General features: G+C 33.0%; 1 pseudogene; it reads right to left on the reverse strand.

The window, feature by feature from the left end:
* Positions 1–512: 512 nt before the first annotated feature.
* On the reverse strand, positions 513–2,267 carry LOC149215240 (probably inactive leucine-rich repeat receptor-like protein kinase At5g48380; annotated as a pseudogene).
* Between the last annotated feature and the right edge of the window lie 4,902 nt (positions 2,268–7,169).

The raw sequence follows: 7,169 nt of genomic DNA on the forward strand, positions 1-7,169 counted from the left end.
ACCATGCCTCTCAGAATTGCAACAATGATAGACTTGACACCTTGACCTCTAGATATGCTCTATATTTCTATGGATCATGAAAAATATTGACTAAAGCTTTGGGAGAATGATATATAATGGAGCTTTCAACAAATCACAATTAAAATATGTATTATGATACAAAGAATGTTAATATGGATCCATGTTCAACAAATTCCATAAGTAACTTTAATAAAATCTAAAATCATAAGATTTCTACAGATGGGCCATACTAAGTGGTAAAATACATTTGTGATAAGAGGTGCAACCCTCAATAGGATAAGAGTGATTAAATATTGAATTGATGATACAAAATATTATCCTAAAAACACTAAATCTAGTACAAGATGTTTATAATCTAAAGATACAATTTACTAGAACAAAGTTATCATAAATGGCTACCTACAGAATGTTTGAATGCCACATAGAAATTCATACATTGCTTGTTTCTAGTAGAGACTTCCCCAAGGAATGACCTTGATTATATATGATATTTATTCTTTAGCCACTATAATCTCATTTAAATAGTCATTATTATATCTTTCCTAATGCCAATGGAATCTTATCATTCTCATTTGAGAAGATGTACTTCTCACCAATTGCTCTTAGCAAATGATATACCTCGTACATTGAAGGCCTTTCCTTGGGCTTAGATAACACACACACACACACATGCACATGTGACTCTCATAAGTTGTAGAAGATCATAATCTTTTCCTCTTCCTATCAAAGATTTATCAATAGCTTCCTCGATGCAGGGATTGTTTGAAACTTGAGTAAGCCAATCTACTAAATTACCCTTGAAGCTTTTCTCTCCATTTTCAACATTGATAGGCTATTGTCCTGTAACTAATTCTAAAATAACCACTCCAAGGTTATACACATTTCCTTTTGAAGCAACTGCCAAGGTGCTAAGATGAGTATCTATTGGATTCATCAACCTTGCGAATCCAAAATTTGTTATTCTAAGCTCATATTCTTCATAAAGAAGAATATTGTTTGAACTTATATTACCGTGTACCACACAAGGGTTGTAATTTTGATGAAGCCATTCCATTCCTATAGCTTCGCTAATTCCAATTTTAAGCCTTGCAGTCTAATCCAAATTATTCTCTAGATTCTCTTTGTTATGCAAGATGACCCACGAGCTTCCATTATTTGTGTGTTCATACACTTAAATTTTATCTTGTCTAGATATACAGTAACCCAGAAGAGGAACAAGATTATGGTCCCTAAAATGGGTGAACATATTCATTGCAGCCTTAAACTACTTTTTCAGATTGGGTGGTGTCTTGAAGCCTTTTTATCACTATTACATATATGTCAGCTAGTGTCTCTCTAAAAGCAGTGCCTATCATACCTGACCCTATGATGTTTTCTGGGCTGAAATAATTTGTGGTAGTCATTAGACCATAAATATTAATTTTTTTAATGGGATTCTCAAGCATAGACACTTCGATAGACTTCGAATCCCTAATCTGTTTTTCCCACTTGTTCTCGTCCTTCATTTCAGCCATTTTGTTTGGGGTTATTTTGATACACCACCACCAAAATAAAAATTCAAGAAATGACACGATCAATATGCTTGATAAATATACCCCAATGACAACACCTATATTAGACTTTCCATTCTAGCCACCTTGATTTTTAATGGGAGGGCCACATAGCCCAGGGTTACCCTAAAAATTAGAGGTGCTCATTTTTTTTCTACATTTAATTCCTTTTTCGATCAAGTGATGACATTACCAGGGGATTTCCCCTCTAAGTTTACTTCCATTTAGTTGGAGAACATTTAGATATGTGAAATTACTAATCTCTATAGGAATAGGCACTTCAAAATGGTTATGGGAGAGATGAATGGTTACCAAATAAGGAAGCTATTCGAAAATATCCTTGGGAATGGTCGTCATAAGACTATTTTGAGATATATTTAAGCTCATCATACCCCCACAGTACTTTACTCCATATGGGAACTCACTTTTAATCCTCGTCTCTTGAAGCGAAATTGATAGCACTTTGTTACCATCGATGTGACAACAATTAATTACGAGAAAATTGGAGATAAACCCCTTGGTATTGTTCTCAAAGTTCTATGTATAGAGGTTATATTAAGGGTCAAACAATTCACTTTGAGTAGTGTTGAGACAATATATATCATTTTACTAAAAATCCTAGTAGGAAATAGGGCATATCAGTTGGAGAATCACTAGCATGAACCTTAGTAGGCCCAAACACCAAAATTTTCTCATTACTTGACTAATCACCTATCCTAACAACATTGTGTCCACTCAAGAGGAAACATGACTTGTAACCCAACTCAATCAGTATTGATACTATCCCACAAGAGCATACTACTTATTGATAAAATGAAAATACCTAAACATGAACATAACCATTGTTATCTCCATGTCAACCCCTTACCCAAATTTTTTTCCACAACTAGGACTCATAATATCCAAAACTTGAAAGGAGAATTTAGAAACACATAAAATACAATGATATGGGTGTCATAGTGAGTACCTTATTATCACCACCTCTACTGGGATTTTGGTGGGAAGCCTCCAATGAAGGATACATGCTTGTTGTTGCAGCTCTTATTACTTTCCTCAGTCATGATTATTTTCTTTGTTTTCAGTTTGTGAAAATGATTTAGTATTTGATTCTTCTATGCATTATAGTCAAACATAGAATCCTATATTTACCCTACCTCATCCCACCTGACTCTAGCTAAATCGCAATATCTTGCACTTAACATTTAAGTGTTGCTAATTTGTCACCGAATACAATAGAATTTGGATGCATTAAATGAAATCAAAATCACTATGGAGAAAGGTTTAAATCTTGGCTTGGTAACCTTCAATCAAATAGTTGGATTTGTGTAAGGATGAACATTTTGAATCTTCTATTGAATTTTTGAAGGAGATGAGGCTGAAGGGACATTATCCTAATGTGGTGACATGTACAACATTGATTGTTGCTTTCTCCAAGGAAAAATTATTGGATCGAGCACATGATATATAAAATGAAATGGTCATAGAAGGATGTCGCCATGATTTATTTACTTTTAAAACTATAATTTATGGGTATCTGAGGATAGGGAAAACTGTAGAGGATGAGGAATTGATGACACATATGCTCAATGAAGGGTATGTTGTTGATAAATACATTCTTGGTCAACTTCTCAAATAACTTTATAAGGTCAATGACATAGAAGGCCTTCCAAACCTATCTTAAAATTAATGATGTTGGTTCCTATGTCTGCAAATTTTAGATAGACAACCAATAGGAAAAAACAAGAATTAACTCATCCACTTCATGAGTAAATATAACTCAAGGTATTAATGTTTATTGGTTGGGTGAGGTATTCAAAGGGAATAATGTCATAGCCATTAAGGGGGTCGTTAGGCTTAAGAGTGGGGACTGGGATGATGGAATAATGGACCCTAATTTTGTGTGTACCAAATAGGACAAGGTTGGAAGTACCTCAACAACCTTGCAAATTTGATCAGTATTATGCAATGGAGGAAAAAACGAATCAAGATAATGAGGATTTAAGAAGATCAAACCAATTGTACAACACATACGAAAGCCTCATTAACACAATCTCGGGATATAGGGTTCCAAGGCTAACATTGGGTTCACTCAAGAAACTATTGAAGGGGTAGAGACAAAGGAAGTAGAACAAGGAACAAGGATGGAAGTTGAGGAGGAAGTGGAAGAAGTTGTTCAAGCAAAAACTCCAAAATATAACTCGGGCCCAAATGAGATTGCATTTCTAGTTTTAATTTGTATTTTGAATCAAACCCCCTAGGGGTCTTTGTCTAATATGTCTAGATATATTCTTTTGATTTCCAATTTAGAGTCCAAAACTAATTCCCCCCATAATGGGAGGGAAATAACCCAAGACCTTTGCATATATATTTTGATATATTTAGTGCAGTATCCTTTTGGGATTGACTATAGTCTGACATGCTCCTATTTTATCCTGTATATATTTAATAAGTAGCTAACTTACAATCAAAAAATAAAAAATTAATAGAATCTACTCGAATGCAAGTGTCTTGGAAAATCTTGACATACTTCTTCTTCTTGAAATAGGATCAAGTATTTTCCCAGCCTAAAAATTGCAATGAAATCACTTATAACATTCCTTCAAGCCTTCAAAATGAAAAGAATTGTTGAATTTTAACATAAGTAAGATTAGTATTTATAAAGTAATTTGTATGGGAGGTTTAAGTGTAGGACTAAATAAAAATAAATAATATGAAATGTCTACCATCCATATAAGATGGTAATCAACTATAGATAACTAAAATAATATATGGAAGTGGTAAAGTTGGATTATAATGACTAGGAGATGTGCCATAACAACAAAATTACACTACACTGACATAAATATTTGAAACCCACTTGGATGATTGAGGCAAAATGATCAGTAAGAGATACCAAGTTATAATATTTTGATCCCATCATTTAGTCTTAAGAAAAATTGGAGAGTAGTAAGATCTAAACCATAAATATACATGATGTTCAACATCATTGAAATGTCAAGGTCAACCAAAGCCTTGCAATCATAGAATGTAATAATTTGACGTAAAATCACACAGTCTATGCCTTCATTTTTTATTCTTCTCATAAGTGAAGATGAAAATTATGGCTCAAGGATAACCAAGCATATTTTCTCAAAATTTTCAAATACTTCTAAAAGAGTGAAATATGTTAGATTGATGAAGCAATGATTAAAATAAAGTTTTTATTATAGACATAACTAGATAGATTAATGCTACAAAATAAAATACATTGAAGTTCTTTCTCATCATCAATTAGCTCTTTCATGTCTAGTGGAGTCAATGATCAATGTTACAAACCATTGATGCTTGCAATCCATACTAAATAACAATACAAATGATATGCATGTATTTTACTCATTTAACGTAAAATATGGAACCTTCGTCAAATATCTAAAGAATCTCCAGTCTCACTGAGAAAATAAATGACTTTAACATATCATAAAATGTATACTAAATATAAGATATTTTCCAAATGAGACAATAGAGAAGGAATTATATGAGCGAGAACAATAACAAATTATCTTAATGAACCAATAGAAAAGAAACTACATTGATGATATTTGAATCAATGAATCACGTTGATGGGAATCCTACTTCATCTCAATCCTAGAAACTCCAAACAAGGCATTATGAGAATAAAACCAGTAGATCACCAAAAAAAAAAATGATAAATTTCTAAACCAGTAATGGTACATGTCAAAAAGATTTCGCTATGAATTATTATCATGTGTTTATCATTACCCAAAAGTACAAATTCACCCAATTTCCTGACCCGTGAAATATCTAGATTCTAGGCAACCCAATTCTATCACAGAGTCAAACCCTTGAATAGCCACATGGAAGGCAACATAAATCCCAACCTCAGATCAAGGAAAGGAATTTCAATTATAAACAATACCTAGAGTAAAACAAAAAAGTAGGGAAAAGAAGGAACCAAAAATGATACTTAGAACAAGATCATGCAATGGAAAGATTTAGCATTGGCTTTGTATAGTACTAAACATAGGTGTCCTAAACCCCCACCAACTGTTGTAGATCCTAGAACATGAAATTTCTTGTATTTTTACAATTGTATATCTACACTCCTGGATTATCTAATGGATTTGAAGTAGTCTTTTATGGTTTTTCCTTGAGGGGAGGGGAGCCATCAATCCTAGATTTGATAGTGAGAGCGTAAATTCAAACTGGGTATCTATATTAGCTTCTAGTGTATATTTTTCATGGGATTCACCATACTAGGATGGTGGTTTTAGCTAATTATGGAGTTCCAAATGCTTTGAACAATTCTCTCTGTTTTCTCCCATTCTCCTCGTCTCTTGTAAATGCATTCATCTCTACAGTATAATCAAGATAATCCTTTACTTCCCCTCCCAATCTACAACTCTTGTTTCTTCACAGTTTACTCTCAATTCTTCTCTTATGCTTCTCATTACCCAAAAGTGTAAATGCACCAAATCGATTGATCCATGAAATAGCTAGGCAACCCCAACTCTACACAAAATCAAACCCTTGACTAGCCACATGGAAGGAAGCATAAATCCAAGCCTGATATTAGAGAAATAAATTTCAATTTTAAATAATTACTAGGGTAAAAAAACCATGGAAAAGAACGAATCAAGAAAGATACCTAGAGCAATATCCTGTAATGTAGAGTTGAAATTCAAACTGTGATTTCCATTGACTTCATATAGTATTAAACATATGGGACCTAAACCACAACCAACTATTGGAGATGCTAGAACATGAAATTGCTTGGAATTTTGCAGTTGTATATCTGCACATCAAATCCCCTCCCACACTATATGATGGCTTTCAAGTAGTCATTTGTGGTTTTTCCTTAAGGGGAGATGAGTGAAAATCCTATATATGACAATGAGAGTGCAAATGAAAACTGGGTATCTATTTTAGCTTCAGCATGCTAGGATGGTGGTTTTTAACTAGTTCTAGAGTGCAAAACCCTCTGAAAAATTCTCTCTATTTTCTCTAATTCTTCTCCTCTCTTGTAAATTCATTCATCTCTATAATATCTTGAAGAGAATCCTTTACTTTCCCTCCCAATCAAAAACTCTTATTTCTTCACAGAATCCCCCATTTCAGCAAAATCATAAGATATCAGATGTTAAATGCATGTATATTGTTTATCATCAAGATAGATTGATAGAATATTGTGGTCAATAACACAATATGAAAAGTGAATCATTCAATGGAACCTCAAAATGATATCAAACATTCATTCTCAATAAATTTTATTGGTACAATGCAATAAATATAAACATTGTATATTTATATTTATAACATACAATAACAAGGTGGCATCCTCACCCTCAATAAATAATGTGATCTCATTAATTGATATAAATCTCCAGAAGTCCTCATCCATTTTCTAAATGATTTTTCTTAATGTTACCAAAACTACACATCAAAGAGACCTTGTAGTACTCTACAACACCTCCCTTAAATAAATTAGACTTCCCTAAAAAGAAATCAACTTGGTTGAGTCAAATGGATTTTGTACATTGTACACTTTACTATATGCCCAAGCAATTAACAGTTGATTGACTACAAAGTTAATACATTGAA

This window comes from Pinus tabuliformis, chromosome 1_1, assembly GCF_031772625.1.
Source record: "Pinus tabuliformis cultivar Carrire ecotype Pingquan chromosome 1_1, CPIR1, whole genome shotgun sequence".
NCBI lineage: Eukaryota > Viridiplantae > Streptophyta > Pinopsida > Pinales > Pinaceae > Pinus > Pinus tabuliformis.